The following is a 26,799-nucleotide window of genomic DNA, read 5'->3' as shown; positions in this document are numbered from 1 at the left end:
TGCACCTTCCGCCGACCACTGGCGACAACATCGATGTACTGTGGAGACCTCACGCCCCACGTGTTGAGCAATTCGGCGGTACGTCCACCCGGCCTCCCGCATGCCCACTGTACGCCCTCGCTCCAAGTCCGTCAACTGCACATACGGTTCACGTCCACGCTGTCGCGGCATGCTACCAGTGTTAAAGACTGCGATGGAGCTCCGTATGCCACGGCAAACTGGCTGACACTGACGGCGGCGGTGCACAAATGCTGCGCAGCTAGCGCCATTCGACGGCCAACACCGCGGTTCCTGGTGTGTCCGCTGTGCCGTGCGTGTGATCATTGCCTGTACAGCCCTCTCGCAGTGTCCGGAGCAAGTATGGTGGGTCTGACACACCGGTGTCAATGTGTTATTTTTTTCCATTTCCAGGAGTGTATATCAACGGGGACAGGTGAAAATGTGTGCCCCGACCGGGACTCAAACTCGGGATCTACTACTTACATGGTAGACGCTCTATCCATCTGAGCCACCGAAGGTACAGAGGAAAGTGCGACTGCAGGGACTATCTCGCGCACGCCTCCCGCGAGACCCACATTCTCACTTTGTATGTCCACACACTACATTCGTAGTATTCCACCCCAACACACTCATTACTCGTGTTAGACATTCTTACCAAGTCCCGTAAGAGTTCAGGTAATATGTGTGCATCCGCACATAAGAAGAAGGTCATTGCCGGTATTGCCAGAAGTATATACTTACATGGATATGGATGAGGATGCACACATATTCCCGGAACTCTTGCATGACTTGGTAAGAATGTACTCCACGAGTAATGAGTGTGCTATGGGTTTGATATTACGAACGTAGTATGTGGATGCACCAGGTGAGAATGTGGGTCTCGCGGGAGGCGTACGCGAGATAGTCCCTGCAGTCGCACTATCCTCTGTGCCCTCGGTGGATAAGATGGATAGAGCGTCTGCCGTTTAAGCAGGAGATGCCAGGTTCCAGTCCCGTTCGAGGCACACATTTTCACCTGTACGCGTTGATACATATATACGCCCGTCAGCGGCTGAAGGTATTAATATAATTCTAATCCCCAAACTTGGTGCCTCCCCACTCGGGCCAGCGAACCCGTATATACAGGGTGAGTCACCTAACATTACCCCTTGATATATTTTGTAAACCACATCAAATACTGACGAATCGATTCCACAGACCGAACGTGAGGAGAGGGGCTAGTGTAATTGGTTAATACAAACCGTACAAAAATTCACGGAAGTATGTTTTTTAACACAAACCTACGTTTTTTTAATGAAACCCCGTTATTTTTGTTAGCACATCTGAACATATAAACAAATACGTAATCAGTGCCGTTTGTTGCATTGTAAAATGTTAATTACATCCGGAGGTATTGTAACCTAAAGTTGACGCTTGAGTACCACTCCTCCGCTGTTCGATCGTGTGTATCGGAGAGCATCGAATTACGTAGGGATCCAAAGGGAACGGTGATGGAGTTTAGGTACAGAAGAGACTGGAACAGCACATAACGTCCACATGCTAACACCTTTTTATTGGTCTTTTTCACTGACGCACATGTACATTATCATGAGGGGTGAGGTACACGTACACACGTGGTTTCCGTTTTCAATTACGGAGTGGAATAGAGTGTGTCCCGACATGTCAGGCCAATAGATGTTCAATGTGGTGGCCATCATTTGCTGCACACAATTGCAATCTCTGGCGTAATGAATGTCGTACACGCCGCAGTACATCTGGTGTAATGTCGCCGCAGGCTGCCACAATACGTTGTTTCATGTCCTCTGGGGTTGTAGGCACATCACGGTACACATTCTCCTCTAACGTACCCCACAGAAAGAAGTCCAGAGGTGTAAGATCAGGAGAACGGGCTAGCCAATTTATGCGCCCTCCACGTCCTATGAAACGCCCGTCGAACATCCTGTCAAGGGTCAGCCTAGTGTTAATTGCGGCAAGTGCAGGAGCACCATCATGCTGATACCACATACGTCGACGCGTTTCCAGTGGGTCATTTTCGAGCAACGTTGGCAGATCATTCTGTAGGAACGCGATGCATGTTGCAGCTGTTTGGGCACCTGCAATGAAGTGAGGACCAATGAGGTGGTCGACAATGATTCCGCACCATACATTTACAGTCCACGGTCGCTGTCGCTCTACCTATCTGAGCCAACGAGGATTGTCCACGGACCAGTAATGCATGTTCCCTAGATTCACTGCCCCGTGGTTTGTGAAACCCGCTTCATCGGTAAACAGGTAGAACTGCAACGCATTCTCTGTAAATGCCCATTGACAGAATTGCACTCGATGATGAAAGTCATCAGCATGTAATTGCTGATGTAGCGACACATGAAACGGGTGAAAGCGGTGACGATGCAGTATGCGCATGACACTACTTTGACTCAGTCCACCGGCTCTCGCAATGTCCCGTGTACTCATGTGTGGGTTCATGGCAACAGCAGATAACACACCAACTGCACCCGCTTCTCCTGTGACGGGCCTGTTACGGACCCGTTTGCGTGCTTCGACCATACCTGTTGCACACAGTTGGCGGTAGATGTTTTGCAATGTGCGGCACGTTGGATGCTCTCTGTCCGGGTACCGTTCTGCATACGCCCTGCAGGCTTCAGCTGCATTTCGTCGACACTCGCCATAGATGAGTATCATCTCCGCCTTTTCCGAGTTCGCATACACCATGGTCACAGTTCCTACAACACTACACTATCACAGACGTCTGGTAACACGGTGTACTACAGTTGGTCTTCGTGCGCAGACGAATGCAGAAAACAATAGCAGCAAGCGCTACATGCGGACACTGCGACAACTAGACCAAACTACAACAGTGCACTACAGCCACACTCGTAAACACGGTCGTCATCGTAAACATGTCCCTGCAGATGCTGCTCGCCGATCGTGGCCCGTGTTTGTTACAACACGCAACTGAACGTCGAAGGTTTCAAGCGTCAACTTTAGGTTACAATATCTCCGGATGTAATTAACATTTTACAATGCAACAAACGGCACTGATTACGTATTTGTTTATATGTTCAGATGTGCTAACAAAACTAACGTGGTTCCATTTTATAAAAACGTAGGTTTGTGTTAAAAAACATACTTCCGTGCATTTTTATATGGTTTGTATTAAACAATTACACTAGTCCCTCTCCTCACGTTCGGTCTGTGGAATAGATTCGTCAGTATTTGATGTGGTTTACGAAATATATCCAGTGGTAACGTTAGGTGACTCATCCTGTATACTGGCAAGCAAAAAGCTTCTGAGGACACAACCGACAGATACCAACTCTTCCTCATAGATATTGGCAAGAGGGATAGTCGATATTACCCTTGAGCTAGTGGCGCCGTACAGAAGAGTCTACTAACTTAATGGCGCCACGGTTCACAAGCACTCACGAAAAAACCACGAAGTAACAAGTCGACAAAAAAAAAAAGCAGTAGCGTCTTTGGCTGGTGTTCAACGCGCCACTGTTCACGCCTTCAATCACAGCCACTACCTAAATTACGAATAAAAATCATCAGCAATGGCAGCCGAAGACTTCCGACCTAGTAATTACCCATAGTCCGCCAACGACCTCGTCAAAGAGGATGGAAAAGCGGACAGTTTCAGGGCAACCTCTTTTCCTTTGGGAAGGAAACTGCCCCAGAAAGGCAAAAGAATCAGTTACGATCAACGACATCAGCAAGCAGAAAACAATGGAAACTACTACATTGAAGGCGTAATGTGTACCCACAGGCATGTGGCTTGTAACTGAAAAAGAGTGATGACGATCTCTCCTTAGGAACAGGATCCCCGGAGTACTCCGCCACTGGGGTCTCTGGTCCCGGGAAGTGGGTTGCCATGGAGAAGGGGGGGGGGGGGGAGGGGGGAATCATGAGAAAAAGATTGAATTATCAATGAAAGGGTAAGATTCTACGAGTCGGAGTTTAGAGTGAAAGAAGTGGAAAGTGGTAGGGAAGCTAGAAAAATCTGGAAAAGGAAACACTAAAGCTTAGTTTAGATATAGTGGGAGTCAGTGAAGTGAAATGGAAAGAAGACAAGGATTTCTGGCAGACAATATAGGGTAATATCAACAGCAGCAGAAAGTGGTATGACGGGACTAGGATTCGCTATGAATAGGAAGGTAGGGCAGAGAGCTACTGTCCAGCGATAGTCTTTTTCTCATCAAAATCGACAGCAAACTAACACCAACAACAGTAGTTCAGCTATGCATGACGATGTCGAAAGCAGAAGATGAGGAGATGGAGGAAATATGTAAAGATATTGAACGACTAATTCAGTACCGAGAGGGATATGAAAATATAGGGGTGTAGAAGGAGGTGTGATGAGAGAATATGGGCTTGGTAGTTGGAATGAGAGAGAAGAAATACTAATTAAGTTACACAATAAATTTCAGCTAGTAATAGTGAAGACTGTTGAAGAACCATAAGAGGAGGTGGTATACATGGAAAAGGCCGAGTGATACGAGCAGATTTCACTTAGATTACATCACGGTCAGACGGATATTCTGAAATAAAATAGTGGACTGTGAGGCGTACACAGAAGCAGATATTGACTCGGAATACAATTTAGCAGTGTTAAAGAGTTTAAGAAAACCGTCCACAAGAATCTATGTGGAAAGAAGTTGAATGACGAAGTAGTGAGGAGCGTTTGAAGCTCTCTCTGTAGACACTGCGATACTGTGATAATGAATAATATAGTGGCAGTTCAGAAGAATGGAGATCTCTATAATGGGCAATCATAGAAATTGCATGGAAAAACATAGGTGCAAGGAACGTAAAAGTGCAGAAATCTTGGGAATGGAATAAATCACAAGTGCAGTGAAGCTAAGGCAAAAATGTTGCAAAAAAATTGTGAAATAATCGAAATGAAACGGTCATAACTGCTTCCGATAGAAAGTCAGAACAACTTTCCGTGAAATTAAATCCAAGGCCTTCAACTATAGACGAGCAATGAGAATTTAGTTGTTAAACCCAAAGGAGAGAGTAGATAAGTGCAAAACGTACACTAAAGTCCTCTACGAGGGAGGGGTCTGACCACGTGATGGGAAGAAAACGTGAGAGTAATTGTGGAAGACATAAGAGGTCTAGTTTAGAGTCAGAGTTTGACTGTGTTTTGGAAAACTTGCGATCAAATATGGTGAAATGGGTAAGACAACATTTCTAAACAATTTCTGAAATCATGGGTAGCGGGTCGGGAGGGGAGTGGCAGCCAAGTGCTAAATCACGCTGGTGTGTAGAATCTATGAGTCTGGCGACATACACTCAGATTTCAGAAAAAATATCAACCACATAATCCAGATGATAGCAAAAGTGGATAAGAGCGAGAACTATAGCACAATAAGCTTAACAGCTCCTGCATCCTCGTTGCTAACAACAACAGTACACAGAAGAATGGAACAGAAAATGGAGAACATGTTGCCTGAGAATCTGGCTTTCACAAAGGTGAAGGCCCCAGACAGGCAGTTCTAAAGTTGTTACCAAGAAGAAAGTACTTGGATTAAAAAGGAGTAAGACAGGGGTTTAATCTTTCCTCCCTACTGTTCAATCTCCAAGTCGAAAAGCAATGACGGAAATAAAAGAAAGGTTGAATAGCGTAACTAAAATTCAAAGTGAAACATATCAGTGATACCATTTACCGATGACATTGTTGCCCTCAGTGAATGTGAGTAAGGATTAGTGCACCTGTTGAATGCAATGAACGATCTGATGAGTACAGAATATAGATTGAGAGTAAACTGAAGGAACACGAAAGGCGTAGCAGAAATGAGGATAAAAATAAGCATACCATCAAAGCTGGTGGCAACGAAGTAGTTGAAGTTAACGGTACACCTATTAATAACATCAATATTTAATACTAATACATTTGTTAATTCATCACTTACATAGAGGTTACAATCACGGATGGTCCAAGACTTAATGTCTGTTAATCAGGTGAAGTTAAGGAATTCTGCGACCTTCGAAGCAAAATACTATATGACGGACTAAGCAAGGCAGACATAAAAAGCAGCCTGGCACAGGCAAAGATGGCATTCCTGACCAAGAGAAGTCTTCTAGTAGCAAACACTGGCCTTAATTTGAGAAATAAATCTCTGAGAATGTACATTTTGAGCACAGCATTGTATTGAAGTGAACCATGGACTGTGGGTAAGCCAGAACAAAAGAGAATCTAAGCTTTTGAAATGTGGTTCTATAGAAGGACGTTGAAAACTGGGTGGACCGATAAGATACGTAATACACAGATTCTTTGCAGAACCGATGAAGAAAGAAACTAGTGCGGAACAACGCAAACAACAAGGGATAGAATGATAGGACATGTTGTGAAGACATCAGAGAATAACTTCCATGGTACTAGAGGAAGCTGTAGATGGTAATACAGAAATTCGAATACATCTAGCAAATAACTGAGAAAGCAGGTTGCAAGTGGTACTTGTGAGATGATGAGTTCGGCACAAGAGAGGAATTCCTGCCTAGACGCATAAATACCGTCAGAATACTGGTGACTCAAAGAAAAAAAATGTTTAAGGACGTGATTCACACCAATCCCAAACCGACAAACTACTGAGCCTCTTACTTCCTAGTCACTCCTATATTCTTTGCTCAAGGATGTCCATCCGCAGAGCCAACGTCTTGTTGATACTATGCACAACCGCTCTTTGTGTCTGAATACTAATTATCTCCGTGGTTTGCGTTATAACTCCCATGCATTCAGCCACATACAGTATTCGTGCACCATGCGAAGACTTTTACTTTCTCCATGGTTCCCTCTGTGGTACCGTTGATGGCAAACAGCAAGCAGAGAACGTGAGGCTAACAAGGGAAGTAGGATATCACAACGTGAATCAGGTGAGGAAACTTGTGAATGTTTTCCGAGCCCAAAGTCATGTAATAAAGATTGTCCAAGGAACTATAAATACCAACAATTGCTACGCAATACACACTGAGGTGATAAAAGACACGGGATAGCGATACGCACACACACAGATGGTGGTGGTATCGCGTACACAAGATATAAAAGGACAGTGCATTGGTGAAGCTGTCATTTATGCTCAGGTGGTTTATGTGAAAAGGTTTCCGACATCATTATGGCTGCACTATGGGAATTAACCGAGTTTCATCTCGGAATGATAGTTGGAGCTAGACACTTCCACAAAAAATGATAATTTCCAAAACAAGATAGAAACAGGTAATGTTATTACACTGTATCTTATACGATATGTTAACTTTCTACACTTGTGCCCGACTTCTATATACTTATTTACTTTGAGACAAAACAAAGATATCCTTTCTTACCCCATTTGCATGTAAAGTTCAAATAATTCGACCGTTATTTATGTCCGGACAGATGTGGATTACACTACTGAACTGAGTCCATTAAAATGCGAGAAATACTAAAATAACGTCAAATCTTTAATTACATTAAACTGCTCCCAATCACTTCATAAAACGACTCATGGATGCGTGCTACATTATGTCAATACTCAAAGCTCCATTAATTAAGAGGCAGATAATCCAACGAATGATAATTTAAGGAAGATGATAACGTCGCATCCGATATATAACAGCTATTGTTACCGGATCGCGAATAGTACGACTTTTGTCGGAAGCGCTACTTATAGCAAACACTTTTAAATATGCACACTTAATTAATAGTCCTCATGCCACTGTATGACATTGATCTTTCCACACAGAAGCTTACCAGTGAACAGATGCGGCGCGAGTAATCATATTCAGAACGAACTAACAATTTGAACGGAACGACGCCGGCCCGCGCGTCGCCTCAACGCGACCGCTCTCGTCTCGGACGCCCAGATCGATCTCAGTCCACTTGAGTCCCACGATAGGCGCCCTCGCACAGCAGCAACAATCACACTTTATCTAAAACATTGTCAGCAGGCATAAATTACTTTGAAATTCTACATCGGCGAAACCAGAGGTAGCTGCAACGTTGTCGCTGCGATTAAACAGTGCGATAAATCTACCCTCAAATTTTATTGATAATAGCAAATATCTCAACATCCTCACAACTTGCAGCTGTAATCGTTAGATATCGGCCATATCAACTGACAGGACAAACATCTTATTTTTCAAAAGTACGAAGGATTGGCAAAAAAATAGAATGACGTAACATCCGCGAGGTTGAATAAGCAATTAATGTAATTTGTATTCACTATGTTCCACGTAGCAAGAATTGTTCATACATATACGAGGGAAGACGCAAAAATAACGAGAACTGTTTTCCAAAACACTGTGTACATCACTTAACATTTTCAGAACATACTCACCTTCAAAATAGTGCCCCTAAACATATTAACGTGTCCCAACATTTCTTCCACTGGCGGAAACAGTTTTAAACTCGATATAAGTTGTGCAGTATTGTACCTCCAGGGATATTTTTCTAGGTATTGAAAACGCTTTCGTTTCAGGCTTCTTTTCGCTATCGGAAATCAAAAAAAGTCGCCAGGAGCCAGATTCGAAGAGTAGAGTGACTGAAAAACTCTTGTCACTTGCTTTGTGGCCAAAACCTGCTTTACGTGCAGTTTGCGTGCTGGGGGGTTGTCAAAATGCCAATCACCAGACTGCAACTATGGGGATTTTCTTTTTCTCACTGCTTTATGTAATCATTTTAGCACTCGAAGGTAGTAAAGTTGGTTAACTGTGGTGCCATGAGGAACATATTCATGAAGAACGATCCCCTAGATGTCGAAAAAACAAACCAAAATTGTCTTCTCATGGGATCTCACCTGTATTGCTTTCTTTGGTCTTGATGACTGATTATTCCACTAGTTGGATTGTTGCTTGATTTCTGAGCCCATCAATAACACCACGATTCGTCGCCCATAATGATTTTTGCATCAAAATCTGGATCAATTTCTGATTGTTGTTTCAGTTTCCGGCATACGTGCAAACAATTGGCTCTTGGGCATCAGAACGAATTTAGTTGTAACACGTTTCGCATTCAGATCTTTAGTCAAAATTCGTTGGCACTATCTGCAGGATATTCCAGTCAGGTGCACCAATTATCTCTTGTTATACGACAAACAAACATAATCGCGACAAGGATTTTTTCAATGTTTTCGTCCGTTCTGGAGATCGAAAACGAGAAAACTACTCATAAACCTTGCCTTGCTCAAAGCACCGTCTCCATGAGCTATCCTAAGGATTGCGACAGTTTCTGCTGCTGATTTCCCTAACAGGAAACAGAGTCTGATGTTATAACATGTTAGTATTCACGTCTGCCGTTGAAAAATTGCCTAACGCCTGGAAAAAACGCCATACAAAAAGCGTCACACTAGTCCTAGTCAGTACAATTGCCGCTAAGGCAACTGATACAAAATTATGTCTAATGATGCCACGTACCCAGAGAATTCGGAACTAGTGTTTTACCAATTTCCAGAGACAATTTTGCTACTTTTGTACTATCCACTCCCACCCCCGTATATACATGGCGTCTCTTTTAACTGAATACACTGAAGTAGCTCGAAAACCACACATCGGATCAAAAGAAGTTATAATTTCAAATTTTTTTCTCGGACGGGGACATCCAATGGTACTACACTCGACCCACCACCCCACCCAGTGCGTGGGGGCGCGGAACTTTGAAATCTTCCTTGGGAACCCCCATTTATTATTGCATATTGCGATTCTATGGCAAAATCTACATACATTACTTGCAAAGCATTTTCATCGTTTCGTCACAGACGGCGCTGTAATCAGAGGAACAGAAATGGGTATTTACGATATGGTTCTCAATGGCCCTTGAATATCCAATGGCACGTTGGACTTCTGCTCCATGGTGCGAGGGTTGGACTGGCAAGTATTTCATTAGTTCATATTGGAAACCCCATTCGCCATGTTGTATTCCTCCGACCTATCGAACAGGTGACTACTCGATGCGTCAAGTAAGTGGTCAAACGTAGTGCGGCCAACTTCAATACACTAAGTGATCCGCTTTTCAATTGACCGCACACACGACAGAAGTATATCTGCGGAAACGTCAGCACACGCGTTTCTGATGCTGACGACCACGACTTCGCTGCCTGCTTGTACCTGCTGGTACACCTTATGTTTTAAATATCACACAGAAATAAATCCGGTGACATAGCTTGCCAGTTAACAGGGCCTCCTCTGCCGATGCAACGACCAGTGTAAACACTATCTAATACCTCCCGTGCTTCAATTGCATAACGCGTTGGGCAACCGCCATGCTGAAACCACATACGTTGTCGAATGCCTAGAACAACGTCCTGCAATAGTACCGGTAGTTCCTGTTCCAAAAACTTTCGATAACTGGCTCCATTCAACGTGCCGTCGATAGAATACGGATCAATGAGTTGGTTACGCATGATGCCACACAATACGTTGGCCGACCAAGGACGTTGAAAGTGAACTTGCCTTAACCAGTGCACTCCAGTAATGCATGTAATGCCGGTTAACGCTACAGAGGTCGTGAATGTAGACTCATCAGGAAATAGTACCTCGGCAAAGAATGTTGCGTTGCGTTTGTTGATGTGTCCATTCACAAAACACTACCCGGTTATGGAGATGGGTGCCATGAAGTTCTTGACGCAGTGACACGTGGTATGGATGATACTTATGACGATACGTTATTGTGACAATAGTACCTATGGACGTACGGGAATCGCGGTATAATTGACAAGCAATCCATAGATTGTGGTACACTGCCGCTAGTGAAGCTATTTCATTAGCTTTTCCTGTAACACGTTTGCTTCGTTTCCTTTTGCCGGCCTATACGCTGACATCAGATATAAAGGCGTTCACAGCCTTGTAAAAGAACGAATGAGAGCGAGTTTTCTTCTGAAAACGCTCGGCATACAAGGGAACAGCAGCCTCAACATTTCTCCTACATTCTCCGTTATCAGGGTCACTTCGGTTTTTACTTCTGTGGTTGCACCATTCAACGTTCACGTGTACATCTGTTCTCCAAATGATGGGAAGATGTGCAGGCAATAAACACTGAGCAAGTATCGTAGTATATAGAGCCGCTATCTGTTCTACGTGTGCACGTTTCGTGAGATCGCATGATACATCGTGGTTCGCTACACGGCCACGGTGTAAGTAGGCTGTTTAGGTTCTTATATTGGTAACGCCGCCGCCAAGTAGCGCTCTCTGTATGAAAATCACTGGCTGTGCTGTGTGCAGTCTGTGGCTAGTTTGCATTGTTGTCTGCCATTGTAGTGTTGGGCAGCTGGATGTGAACAGCGCGTAGCGTTGCGCAGTTTGAGGTGAGCCGCCAGCAGTGGTGGATGTGGGGAGAGAAATGGCGGAGTTTTGAAATTTGTAAAAATGGATGTCATGAGCTGCTGTATATATTATGACTTCTGATGACTATTAAGGTAAATACATTGTTTGTTCTCTAATAAAATCTTTCATTTGCTAACTATACCTATCAGTAGTTAGTGCCTTCAGTAGTTTGAATCTTTTATTTAGCTGGCAGTAGTGGCGCTCGCCGTATTGCAGTAGTTCGAGTAACGAAGATTTTTGTGAGGTAAGTGATTTGTGAAAGGTATAGGTTAATGTTAGTCAGGGCGATTCTTTTGTAGGGATTTTTGAAAGTCAGATTGCGTTGCGGTAAAAAAAATATTGTGTGTCAGTTTAAGCACAGTCGTGTTTAATTTTTCAAAGGGGATGTTTCATATGTCGACCCTTAGCCGAGGATACCTCACTGGAATCTTCTGACTTTTCTTGCAGTTTGTGTAATTAGTGTAGCTATTGATTATTGCTAGTGCGTAATTGTAGAGAGAATCTCCTTTGTAGTTGCAGTCTTTCATTGTTGTACAGTAAAACAGTTGTGGCAAGCTTGTAGATTTGCACCAAGTATCTCGCAGCTGCGCTTGCAATTAACTACATATTATTTTCAGTGCTATGTTAATGTGTTCTCTTATTTTTGCTCTTCAAATTGTGCTTTTCTGTGTTATCGTGTGAAATATTGTGACAATAATGGCGTGTGAAAACGTAACACTAGGCTTCAAAGTAAACTGGGAAATAATAGTGACGACGAGCTTAGCTTATCAGCACCACTGTGTTGTGAATTAACAGACATTCGAAGTAGTAATTTGGTAATTTTGCATAGGGAAATGGAGCGGGCGGCAAATAACGGTGTAGACAGTGAAACAGGTAGTGAACAAGGAAGCATTATCGATCGATCGGTCGGCAACAGCTCGCGTCAGGAATCCGAAATGACAGAACACAATATTGCAAATACTGTAGACTTAGGTTTTTGGTCCTCACCGTTTTCTCAAATGAGTCAAGACACATTTTCTGCTTGTCAAAATGTGAATGTTGCCAGTGAAAATGCACTGCCAAAAAGCATAGAGAAACAGATTCCAGACACTAATACATTATTATTGCAATTAATGCAACAAATGGAACAAAATCAGAGACAAATGGGACAAAATCTTCAAAAGTTAGACTCAATGGAACAAAATCAGAGACAAACACAGCAATAGCTTCAAAAGTTAGACACAATGGAACAAAATCTTCAAAAGTTAGACACAATGGAACAACACCAGAGACAAACACAGCAACAGTTACACACAATGGAACAAAATCTTCGGAAGTTAGACACCACACTTGAACAAACACGTGAAGATTTAACTACTGAGTTACATAACATTGAATCGAAATGTCAAAAAGTCTGTAATGAAGTAAAAACACAAATTTGTGAGCATTTTCAACCTATTTTTTCGCGGCATGAAAATGCATTACAGAATCACGAAGCAGTCATAAAAGAACTGCAAACCATTGTTCATGAAAATCATGAGACCTTGTGGGCTAAAATTGACTCAGTTGCATCTACCGATTCGGTTATGCAACTTGCAAAATCTCAGGAAAACTTAAAGGACACAGTAGATTCGATTTCAACACAAATGGACACTCTGAAACTTGGTTCAGAAAAACACACTGAGGAAATGTGTTCACTATCAGACAAAGTAGCCGAACTTTCGGATCAGGTCACTAACTTATCTACAAAGGTAGATGATGATCTGAATGACACAAGACCCGTAGCCTTCACTGACATAGAAGAGTATGAACAAATTAGAAATTCAAAGAAAATCAAAATCAACAGGGGGGTACACGCTTACTTTGTGTATCATGTGTTTGGCAAGCACAAGGAGCCCTAGCTAATACGGTATTTGCTTACACAACTTTACACATCGGTACCATATTTCTCTAACACATAATTACACAGCTATCTGATCATTCAACTGAGAGAGACAAATTTTTTACTACATCAGTGACACATGTTTACACAATTACACAGTTGGGTAACTTCACACTTACGAAATGGTATTTTGTCTGTACTTTGTGAACTGTTCATATTTTTTCAGAACCATTGTGATACTATGAGAGCTTTGAATGACGTATTTGGTATGAGATCATGATTTTTAAAGTACGTTTGAGGTAGATGACACTACTGAAATGAGCAGAGAATTTTTTTTTAGGTTTTGACATTATTGCAGAAAGCTACGACGTTTTTGAGATTTGACTGAGGTGTTATGATGTTATTATTACGATGACGATGCGTATTATGCTGCTGAGGTATGGTTATGATTCATAGGCTGATGCTATATGAGTTATTTGATTATGCTACGTATCTGTTATGATGAAATATTGAAGAAGTGTTGACGAATAAGGTAAGGAATAATGAGTAGTGGTTAGGGACTCTGGTTTGTGAAAAAGGTTGTTGGAAACCAAGAATCGTACTTTAAGAGTTATGAAATGTATGTAAATGCGTGAATGTATTACAATGCCAACGAAAATTTTTTGGACACTGTTATATCAATAGCATTTTGTTTCCACCGATTTGTAACGCAAATTCTTGACCCGTGAAATATTTTTATATGAGACTGTCACTGTAGCGGAAACTGCTGTCGTAAATATTTCGGTAAGAAAGTTAAGTGACCACCTTCACGTAATGCGTCATGGGCACCCAGCTGTGCGACAGATGCCCGAAAAAAAAAAGCCATTAATGTGTGCCTTTCAGAGGCACAGGTAGAAAAAAAAGGGGAGGCCATTATCCTCGCTGTTGACATTCTTTTGTAGAAAGCATCGCAAATACGACACACAAACTTGAAAACATATGATTACACTGTGGAGCTCTTAATTTATGATATATACTGAAATGCCTAATGAAATGATGAGAAACATTTTACATTTATTCTCTTTCTAGTTAAGAGATTTGCTCATTTTCTTTAATATCTAGTTTCTAGCTGCACTGCAGCATTGGTTATTATAAAATTTAATAGATGTACTAATATCACTATTTCCTGTCTACAGACCCAGTAAAGAATACGTTTATGATGCACTTTCCTAGAAAAGAGAGCACAAATAGACATTTCCCTTCACAGGAATTGCATAAATAATTTTTTTAATGACTTGGTAACTTTCTTGCAGAGTACGTTTTTGTGATGCATCACCTTAGTGTTAAGATGTGACATAGGTATTAAACATGGCCATTTTTACTGTAATATTTTTTCTGCTTGAGCTTTGTCATGTTTAGGTATAAGTTATTTCATTTGCTGCTGCTGTTTGCCAGGCATAGAGTTACTGAATTTGACTTTGTGTTACTCTGCTAAGCCAGTTTACTACTGATTTATTTTACTTGTTTGCTGCACAGTGCCTTATATTAGTTGTAATATTGCAATTGCTTTGCCTATTTAAATTTTTTGTCATTGATGTTTGTGTTAATTGTTTTGTGCTGCTGCATTGCCTCGTTCCTTAGTTTAGCATCTGTGCTCAGTAGATTTAAGTTAGCTTAAGAGGGGGTAGCCTATAAGAGAATGAGTTGCAATGAATTTGAAGAAATGCACTGAGAAGTTATACGAACAAAGTACAGGTATAGGTAGGATTTTCTTGGAAATAAATAATGAGGTAAGAAATACGAGAAAAATACAGAAAGCATGCTTGGATAGGATTTTTTTGGCTGGAGCAAATATCGAAATAAGACGAAAGATCTATGGAATGAAGTTTTGGGTTGGACTGCAGTACCAAATGTTACACTGAAAACGAACCCTGTCCTTTCCTTTTGTGTTATCCCACTATGTGTTTGTGTACCCTTGTGTATTTGTTTTCTTCCTGTCTCTGTGTAGTTTCATAGAATTTTTTCTTCTTCTAATACTAAGCTACAGTCACTATGATGAGGAATACTGTTATCCTCAAATATAATTGGCATTAATAATATGTTATTTACTTTGTAAAGATGTTTAGACATTATTTATTCTGTTTTGTTGTAATGCTCATGTGTGAAGTTGATGTTTCAAAATTTATTCTGATCTTTTATGTATCTACTTATCTCATAATTCCTGTAACATTGATGTATATGTTTATTTCTATTCTGTTGTAAAGCCTGTACTACAAATGTTATCTGTATTGTTATGTTCTTTAATGATGTATTTTGTACCTTTGTAATTGTATTCTTATGTTATAAAATTGTAATTGACACCAGTTCATCATATTATTAACTTGTAAGTTCCATTGCACATGTTTCTGTTGGTCATAGTATATGGACAATATGTGAGAAGTAGGGACTGTTAGTGTTTGCACATGTGTTACTAATTCAGCAAGGGACTGGATAACAGCATTGCTGGTTCTAAGGACAATTCCCAAAACTTTGTGAGTGCACAAGTGGTTGTTATTGACTTGCAACATTATCCGCAAGACTATTCAATGGTGATTGTGCACCTGTACAGTCACAACAGATGGCTGCTGGCCATCTCTACAAGGACTACAGTGGGTCTGCATCTTTGATGACCCACCAATACCATTATTTCTACAAGGACTACAGTGGGTCTACAACTTTGATGACCCACCAGTACCATTATTTCTGCAAGGACTGCAGTGGATCTGCACCTCTGGTGGCCCACCAATACCGTAATCTCTACCAGGACTACAGTGGGTCTGCTCTGTGATGACCTACCTACCACTATTCTTCAAAACTTCGAATGACTCTGCTGTGGGTTTACTCTGTTGTGGCCCATTACCTGTCAGCATGTCAAGAGTCAGCACTGTCTTTCCGTTGGAAGGACAACACTACTTCTTCAAGACTGCATGGAAATCCACTACTTCCGTGTGCATTGTCTTTTACTGCTCAGACTTTGAGAAAAGAAACGGCAGTTTCACTGTGATGAATGATCAGGACTGTCTTTATGGACTGTGAGAAAATTTTAGCTTTTGACCAACATTGTATCAATAAGTGTGTGCATTTGATATCTTTGTTATTGTAATTATGAAAAATTTTATCAAATCATTATTGGCCACTGCCCAAAACAATTTGTAAATTTTTTGTGGGGAGCATGGGGACTATGTAAGTAGGCTGTTTAGGTTCTTATATTGGTAACGCCACCGCCACGTAGCGGTCTCTGTATGAAAATCACTGGCTGTGCTGTGTGCAGTCTGTGGCTAGTTTGCATTGTTGTCGGCCATTGTAGTATTGGGCAGCTGGATGTGAACAGCGCGTAGCGTTGCGCAGTTTGAGGTGAGCCACCAGCAGTGGTGGATGTGGGGAGAGAAATGGCGGAGTTTTGAAATTTGTAAAAATGGATGTCATGAGCTGCTGTATATATTATGACTTCTGATGACTATTAAGGTAAATACATTGTTTGTTCTCTAATAAAATCTTGCATTTGCTAACTATACCTATCAGTAGTTAGTGCCTTCAGTAGTTTGAATCTTTTATTTAGCTGGCAGTAGTGGCGCTCGCCGTATTGCAGTAGTTCGAGTAACGAAGATTTTTGTGAGATAAGTGATTTGTGAAAGGTATAGGTTAATGTTAGTCAGGGCGATTCTTTTGTAGGGATTTTTGAAAGTCAGATTGCGTTGCGCTAAACAAATATTGTGTGTCAGTTTAAGCACAGTCGTGTATAATTGTTGTAAGGGGACATTTCAACGGTAGCGCGTCGAGTAGTCCCCTGTTCGATATGTCGGAAATAAAGCATTGCGAAGGGGGTTTCCAATTAGAAGTTATGAAATATATGAAATACTGACTCGTCCTACCTTCGCAGCATGGAGATGGGGTACCACATGCCATTGGATATTCAAGGGTCATTGAGTAGCATGTCGTAAATACCCATTCCTATTCCTCCAGTTACAGCGCCACCTGTGACGAAACGAAGAAAATGCTTCAGGCAAAACGTATGTAGGTTTTTCGGTAGAATTGTGATCTTCAATAAAAAACGGAGGCTGACATTGAAGATTTCACAGCTGTTCCTCGCTACCCACCCACGTGGTCGGGTGGCAGATCGAGTGTGGTATCTTTGTATGTCCCCCCTCCGAGACAAATAAATTGGAATTATAACTTATTTGACCAAACGTGTGGTGTTTGAGACATTTCAATGTCTTCACTTGAAATGAACACCCTGTATAAGAACCTTGTAACGCTGAACTAATAACAAAAAGTAAGGAAGTCCTAATTCACACATAGTACAGTCTTTCAGAACAATTTACTAATACCCACCACTCGGTCTACGGGCCACAAGTGCCCGTCGGGTCCATCCGACCGCCGTGTCATCCTCAAGGGAGGATGCGGATAGGAGGGGCGTGGGGTCAGCACACCGCTCTCCCGGTCGTTATGATGGTATTCTTGACCGAAGCCGCTACTATTCGGTCGAGTAGCTCCTCAATTGGCATCACGAGGCTGAGTGCACCCCGAAAAATGGCAACAGCGCATGGCAGCCTGGATGGTCACCCATCCATGTGCCGACCACGCCCGACGGCGCTTAACTTCAGTGATCTCACGGGAAGCGGCGAAGCCACTGCGGCAAGGCCGTTGCCTAATTCACTAATACAGAAGGTTGAAAATGTTTGAAAGATAAAGCATAAAAATTAGTGGTAGTGGTTAGTAGCACAGTTCGTGATCCACAAGACGTGGTAGTACTACTAAAACTGTTGAACTCAAACATTAACGTTATATGAAAGCAATTGCAATTAATAACTGATCACAAGAATACATACTGAGATCAGGCAGGAGTCGCCAAATTGTAACGTGTCTGCTCTTTTTAAGAATCGGTTTTACTAGAGTAAAGTAAACCTATCTTGCCCTGATAAGAAGAAACTATGCCCTATCATGAAAACAGTGATGATTCATGTAAATATAAAAAACCTAATCGAACGAATAAAATAGGTTATTTGAGTAGAATACGCAATAAATTAGGCAATGTATAGAAAGCAGGCATAGTAGCATTAAATGTACATCGTTAAACCAGCAAAGTCATTCACGAAATTCTACTGACGTTGAACATACTTGATTCCACATAATATACGTACATCAAAACATACAGAAAGAACAGTAGATTGCATTTTGTCAGTGCACAACACGTGGTTTGTAACCCAGAAACGAATAAAATGATTCTGACCATCATCGATATGCAACAGAAAACATTTGTTAAATCGAATAGAATGAGAGAGTGATTTAGTTATTACCTTCAGTTCGAATAACTGAAGACGTATTCTGTACTACACTTCATAAGACAAAGAACCAATAGTGATCTCCCTAAGCTGGCCTCTGTGACCGAACGGTTCTAGGCGCTTCAATCCGGAATCGCGCTGTTGCTACGGTCGCAGGTTCGAATCCTGAATCCTGCCTCGGGTATGGATGTGTGTGATGTCCTTAGGTTAGTTAGGTGTAAGTAGTTCGAAGTGTAGGGGACTGATGACCTCAGATGTTAAGTCCCATAGTGCTTAGAGCCATTTGAACAATTTTTGATCACCCTAATCACAATTCCCCTCGGGCCGTAAAAAACGGGACATATAATATGAACACTGCATGTATGCTTCATCGACAAAACTTTGTGAATTGGTAAAGGCTACATGTAACTCCAATGATTTGAAACGTCTCACCAAAATTTCTAACGTGAACTGAAGCAGTCACCGCACGCCGCTGCTGCGAAAACAAGACGTCAGCACGTCGCTACGCCAGAAACGAGAACACAACTCGAAGTGCAGGCGCTTTTGAAACCAGTGGCAGCGTGGCCAGAGGACGGGCTGCGCTCTCATTGGTGCATAATAAGGAACGTAGTGGCTACAGGACTCCCCACAAACACCACATACCCTACCAGCCAATCTGCAGTATAAAATAAGTCTTTGCAAATTCGGCGGTAGCTGATTCGCTACATCAAAGGACAAATGTAATTGAGAAATGAAAGTAGCAACTTATCACGTAATTTTCAAATTCAATTGTACCACGTTAGAGAGAATCCTGGGAAGAATCTTGGATCATTTTAATGCGTCAGTACTTCTCTAGGAGGAGAGGAGGAGCAGATTAGTGTTTAACGTCCCATCGACATCAACGTCATTAGAGACAGAGCACAAGCTCGGATGAGGGAAGGACGGGGAATGAATTCGGCCGTGCCCTTTCAAATGAACGGTCCCGGAATTTGCCTGAAGCGATTTAGGTAAATCACGGGAAACCTAAATCGGGATGACCGGACGCGGATTGACCTACGCCCTCCCGAATGCAAGTCCAGTACGCTATCCACTAGCACTTCTCAAAAACTACGAGCCAACAACAGGGCCACCGTACATTCCACTCCGTTTACTTTTACTATTACTCAACTGTCCATTAAAATTGCTACACCGCGAAGACGACGTGCTACAGACGCGAAATTTAACCGACAGGAAGAAGATGCTGTGATATGCAAATGATTAGCTTTTCGGAGCATTCACACAAGGTTGGCATCGGTGGCGACACCTACGACGTGCTGACATGAGGATAGTTTCCAACCGAATTCTCATGCACAATCAGCAGTTGACCGGTGTTGGCTGGTGAAACGTCGTTATGGTGCCTCGTGTAAGGAGGAGAAATGCGTACCATCACGTTTCCGACTTTGGTCGGATTTTAGCCTATCGCGATTGCGGTTTATCGTATCGCGACATTGCTGCTCGCGTTGGTCGAGATCCGATGACTGTTAGCAGAAAATGGTGAAAGGGTACAGTACCGCCCGACATTGAAAATAGGTACAACATACTTCATTATTTTTGTCAGAACAACACATTTTGTTTGTAAAATAACTCAATTTCAATTAATACAGCGAAGCCGGATACCAGTGTAGAAATGAATGACAATTTATTTATTTAATTTATCGTATGTGCACTCCCACAAAATAAATCCCTACATCCAGTTTGGTGAGATCTTTTGAAATGAATGAATGTATGGTCGTCTGCTAACAGCAGATGGTGAATGTGAATAAATGATCATCTTTGAGTCGATCCTTTGGCCACCTTTGGTGGAACCAAAGAGATGAAATTCACCAGAGCTTTGAGCGCCTGAAATGTAGCTGGCCAATAGGGTAGTAAGGTGCTCCCCCACTTCAGCAGAGGTGGAGAGGACCTCGAAAACGGCCATGTTTTAGGCACTTTGCCGCTGGATCCTGTGCTGTTAACACCTGTTTTAGATGTGCTCCGTAATGACGAAAGAGTGGAGGCATGGTATGCATGTGGAATATTTAAGAGTAGTTTGAAATAATAATTTCTCTATTTCAGGAACTTTTGTGGGGAGAATTAAATGTCAGGCAGGTAATATTAATGGGATTGTAGTAATCTTCGGAAGTGACCAACGGTCACAAAGAAACCACGTGTAGCAATAAGTTGAAATACTTCCGTGTGCTTAAGCTAAGCTGAATTACTAGCGTGTGTACAATAAGTTGAAATATTTAAGAAATAGCGTGTGTACCATAAGTTGAAATATTTAAGAAATGGCGTGTGCAGGACTTGAAATTAGAGACGAGTACTTCCACGTGGTGAGTACTGTGTGAGTCTCAATCTGTGTATGAAACAAAGGATAAAGAGAAGTACTCGTCCACGGTATCAGTTGAGGACTCGCGTGTGTGATGAATACATTAATATTACTTTGCGTGTGACGCTAGATTCAAACTCTGAGAGAGAAGAAAGGTGAGTCGGCCGTCTATCCAGCAACGCCACATGGCTTGCATTGCACAGGAAGACGTGCATTTATCTCCAGAGTTCACAGTAGGAAAGTAGAATTACAAAGTGGGGCAGTGTCGTGTGAAACTGGGATCAACATTAATTGAAGTGGGAAAGCTGAAAGTGATAATGTTGTAACCATTCTCTGTGTAGTATTTCATATTGTTGTGTGGTGCATGTCATGTAATTTGGGTATGTGTGGTTTCCATGGGTGTGTAGCGAAGTAGTTTCAAAAGATTAGTGTGTTATGCTTGTTCCTTCTGTACCGCTCGGTCTGGAGGAAAGTTTCGTGATGATGATTGTGAGAGTCGAAGTGTGAGGTATAATAAAAGATCCACCAACCTATCCAGAAAGTGCACTGTAGCGTTAAATAAATTACGAGACCATAATATAGAGATTCACTAATGTAAAGCCATGCCCACTGGGCGGAATTTCTCATATGTTATTGTTGTAGGTTATAGAATTTGTGTGTTTAGGTTAGAGAATTTATCGGAATAAATCAGATAGTGAAAAGAAAGAGATTGGTAGACTATTCCTTCAAATTGTATGTTGTCATAATGTCCCGAATTTATAATGTGTGCGCCATTCATATTCAGTGGGATGGCCACGTGTTAATAAAAGCCGTCAAATTAAAGACAAAAAGAAAATGTGGTACTGCCAGTGCGTAGTGTACAGTCAGAGTTCTGTAAATCACTGATAGTCAGATATGCGTTTCCGTTGCGTAGTAATCATATAGGAGGATAACTTGTAACTTAAGTGAGAGTACTAGAGCTAATATTACTCGATAACTAAGAATGAATCCACTCGCTTGGCAGACCACTCATCTCGCAGGCCTGACTGCTTGATGCCACAGTATGAGCAAGACATGTGGGTGCCTCTCAATGGAATCGGTGGGTTCAGGAGGGTAATACGGAACGCCGTGCGGGATCCCACGGCCTCGTATCACTAGCGGTCGAGATGACAGGCGTCTTATCCACATGGCTGTAACGGATGGTGTAGCCACGTCTCGATCCCCTGAGTCAACAGATGGGGACGTTTGCAAGACAACAAAACCATCTGCACGAACAGTTCGACGACGTTTGCAGCAGCAGCTCGAAGACCATGGCTGCTGTTACCCTTGACGCTGCAACACAGACAGGAGCGCCTGCGATGGTGTACTCAGCGACGAACCTGGGTGCACGAATGGCAAAACGTCACTTTTTCGGATGAATCCAGGTTCTGTTTACAGCATCATGATGGTCTCCGTGCCGGCCGTGGGTGCCGGCCGTGGTGGCCGAGCGGTTCCAGGAGCTACAGTCTGGAACCGCGCGCCGCTACGGTCGCAGGTTCGAATCCTGCTTCGGGCATGGATGTGTTTGATGTCCTTAGGTTAGTTAGGTTTAAGTAGTTCGAAGTTCTAGGGGACTGATGATCTCAGAAGTTAAGTCCCATAGTGCTCAGAGCCATTTGAACGATTTGATGGTCTCCGTGTTTGGCGACATCGCGGTGAACGCACATTGGAAGCGTATATTCGTCATCGCCATACTGGCGTATTACCCGGCGTGATGGTATGGTGTGCCATTGGTTACACGTCTCGGTCACCTCTTGTTCGCATTGACGGCACTTTGAATAGTGGACGCTACATTTCAGATGTGTTAAGACCCGTGGCTCTACCCTTCATTCGATTCCTGCGAAACCCTACATTTCAGCAGGATAATGCATGACCGCATGTTGCAGGTCCTGCACGGGCCTTTCTCGATACAGAAAATGTTCGACTGTTGCCTGTTCTCGGCCACCATTCAATGGTGGCCGAGCAATTGGCTCGTCACAATACGCCAGTCACTGCTGTTGATGAACTACGGTATCGTGTTGAAGCTGCATGGACAGCTGTACCTGTACACGCCATCCAAGCTCTGTTTGACTCAATGCCCAGGCGTATCAATGCCGTTATTGCGTCCAGAGGTGGTTGTTCTGGGTATGATTTCTCAGGGTCTATGCACCCAAATTGCGTGAAAATGTAATCACATGTCAGTTCTAGTATAATATATTTGTCCAATGAATACCCTTTTATCATCTGCATTTCTTCTTGGTGTAGCAATTTTAATGGCCAGTACTGTACTTTTTAATATTTGCTTATGTTACTGTGTGTTCTGGTTTCCTTATCTTGCAAGGAAACATCACCGACTAGACCTTATATTTTAAGGAGAAAATAGAAGACTCGCAAGACATCGGCAGAAGTAATCGATCCTGCCCAACAATTTTGGCCATAATTCTCATAGCAAGCAGTTATGACTTTCTGAAAGTATAACTTTTAAAGTTTCACGCGCACAGGTTGTTTGTCACTCGCTCCGTTCCACTGTAGCCGTCTAATGGCCGAGTACGAAGCACTGAACAGCGGAGTGACAATCACAGTCCTCCTATTCATGGGATGCAGAAGGCGAGGGGAAAAAAATGGGGATGCTGGGCCATATAACCAATGTCCTTTGAAATCTTGCACGAGAACACATTCCGTTAGTAAATTAACGCGTAATACCTGTATGTCAACATTACGCAAATATACGTTCAATATTATTTTAATAATATTCTTGCACTGATATTGTGCAGCTATGTATACGCTCCAAAATTAAAATGAATAAGCACAAACATTTGACAGAGTACTATGAAATGAAGTTAACGTATTTCAATTTTCACTGAAATTATGCCAATGTCGATGAAAAATAGCGCATCCCCTGCAAATGTACTTCACTTTGAAAGTGCCAGCTTTAAAATCCAAAGAAAATGAGCACAACATCGATCTTAATATTTAAACAGCACTATGCTACTTCCTTAATGGCACTCATTCGTTTCATTGTGAATCGCAACACAAAAATGTTCAGAGCCTAGAGATCTCTGGCAGCAGATATAGGTTAGAAACTGTGAACATTGACACAATGAGCAATGCACGTTAAGAATGTCAAAACAGTATTTCACAAATCTCGTACTCACTCCTGTAGTATCTTGCCCACTCGTCTAATATAGGGTGCCTACGAAGCTGTTTCCTCGGATCACTAGACAACAATTCAAGCAAATCACGTTAATGGAGTTTATTACAGTAAGTTAAACTGACAATACTTAAATTTTCGTATTCACAAAGATGTGTCACAAGTAAATGGCGACGTGCAAATAGTCAACGTCCTTCTGTATATACAATTTCAATGCAAGCAAAACAATGCAGTTCATAAGTCATTGCTGTTGCGTTTGTATGACGACTCGTCGTCCACTGCGGCGGCGGCTACCACCCCCTTTTTTTTCCTTTTTTGAAATTCGATTCCCCCCGAAGGGGGCGGGCTGGCAGCAGCTTAGTACGCCGCTCTTCAGCCTACAGAACTTTATTTTAAAAAAATGAAGATAATAAATAATAAAAGCACGCGATAAAATCGGTGACTTAAATGGTAAAATGCCGGAAAATTGTGGAACCGAAAACATCAAACAAAGAGTTGGCGATGCTAATAAAATACACAAGAAGCAGACAGGTAAAATAGTAGACAGGCAATTAAAAAACACGGCGAGTCTAGTTTCTGTTCGCAAGAGACATAAAAATCACACCCAGCGACAGCATTATTTCTGTCCGCAACACTTTGGAAAAGACGCACAACACTCAACACTCAATTGAACACTGCACTAAAAGGGTGGCACAAGTATGACACATCACAGCCGAGGACAGATGGGGGGAACCTGGACAGATGATGGGAAAGAAAAGGGGGAAGGAGAGGAAAGTGGGGGGAGGGGGGGGAAGGAGTAGACGGAGGACGAGGATTCATAAGAGGTGGGGGGGGGGGCAGACGCGAGAGGGAGTTGGGAAAGGCAGAGGAGGGGAATGCAAAAGGAATGGGGGGAGAAGGGAGGCAGAGAGAGGGTAGGCGGGGAAAAAATCAGGATGGAAGGGGGGGAGGGAGCTCGGGGAAAGGACAGCGGAAATGAGGGGAAGGTGAGGATAGGAGGGATAAATGGAGGGAGAGAGGGAATCATCCGGGAGGGGGATGCCGCGGCTACGCTGCGCGGCGCTTATATGCCGTTCGTGTAGATGCCGCTCCTGTCTTGCTGTCATCCTAGTGAGCGTACTATCGCCTGACGTCGTCGCATAGCCCTCTCTGCTTTTCCGTTCTTCATCATCGTGCCGGCGCTTGTCATTGCGCCGGAACATTCCTCCTCCCTCCAAAGCGACGGACCGTCGTCGTGTAGGGAGCGAGACAACGGCGGAGGAGGCAGGAGTGTGGACATTTCGCTGGACCAGAAGCTGTGGCTGCAGGGGAAGTCAAGTTTCCGGTCGTACCCCGCTGCCCGGCCTTCATTCGGGCGTAAGTGTCCACCGGAAAATGACCAGAAGAATACGAGTCCACCTCGTGAGGCGAATAACCAGATGGAGAAGGCGGCGGCTGCTGCGGCGTGGGCAGGTCTAGCTCCATCGGTAGGACGAAAGGAGGCGGAAGAGGGGAAAGCTCCAAGGGGTCGTACTGCCGTGTCGTGACGACACCCTATGGAGGCTGCTGTGGCCGCGGTGTCCTGGGGATCTGTGAATCTGGGGGAAGAGACACAGAAGGATCATCGTGCACATGACAGTGGCGAAGTTGATTGTGATGTCGGCGCTGCGCTCCCTCTGGACCTGAAATAAGATACAGGCATGCGCCAAGTCGACGGACGATATCGCCTCGCGCCTACCGTCTGCTGCCGCTGGAAACACTGTAAAACACAGTATCATGCGGCGCGAAGCAATACTTGCGGCCTTCCTTCGGGGCCGGATGCTGAAGAGGGTCGGGCAGTGTCCGATGGCGGCGGCCGTGAAGCAGTTCCGCCGGAGACAGTCCATCCCGTGGGTGCGAACGACAGGAGGCGAGAAACAGTTGCAATGCTTCATCCCTGGTGTGTGAGGAGCGAGGTTTGGCTGTCAGCTGCTTCAAGATTCTCAGAAAACGTTCCGCTTCGCCGTTTGACTACGGATGGAGCGGTGCACTAGTTAGATGCTGTATGTCACTGCAGTCACAGAATTTTTCAAATTCATTTGACGTGAACTGAGGGCTGTTGTCTGGCACTATGACTTCGAGGCAAAAAAAAAGAGGACAACACCTGAACTGTGTAAGTAGGCTGTTTAGGTTTTTAATAGTAACGCCACGTAGCGCTCTGTATGAAAATCACTGGCTGTGCTGTGTGCAGTCTGTGGCTGGGCGGCATTGTTGGAATTCGCTATTGTAGTGTTGGGCTGTTGTCTGTTAACAGCGCATAGCGTTGCGCAGTTGGAGGTGAGTCGCCAGCAGTGGTGGATGTGGGGAGAGAAATGTCGGAGTTTTGAAATTTGTAAGACTGGATGTCATGAACTGCTATGTATATTATGATTTTTCAACACTATTAAGGTAAATACATTGTTTGTTCTCTATCAAAATCTTTCATTTGCTAACTATGCCTATCAGTAATTAGTGCCTTCAGTAGTTTGAATCTTTTATTTAGCTGGCAGTAGTGGCGCTCGCTGTATTGCAGTAGTTCGAGTAACGAAGATTTTTGGTGAGGTAAGTGATTTGTGAAAGGAATAGGTTAATCTTAGTCGGGGCCATTCTTTTGTAGGGATTTTTGAAAGTCAGATTGGGTTGCGCCAAAAATATTGTGTGTCAGTTTAAGGACAGTCATGTATAATTTTTCTAAGGGAACGTTTCATATGTCGACCCTTAGTCGAGGATACCTCACTGGAATCTTCTATTTCTTTTCTTGTAGTTTGTGTAATTAGTGTAGCTTTTGTTTATTGCTAGCGCGTAATTGTAGAGAGAATTTCCTTTGTAGTTGTTTTTCATTCTTGTACAGTAAAACAGTTGTGGCATGCAT

The sequence above is a fragment of the Schistocerca cancellata genome, chromosome 1 (genome assembly GCF_023864275.1).
Source record: "Schistocerca cancellata isolate TAMUIC-IGC-003103 chromosome 1, iqSchCanc2.1, whole genome shotgun sequence".
NCBI classification, from domain to species: Eukaryota; Metazoa; Arthropoda; class Insecta; order Orthoptera; family Acrididae; genus Schistocerca; species Schistocerca cancellata.
Note: the sequence above shows the minus strand (reverse complement) of the source record.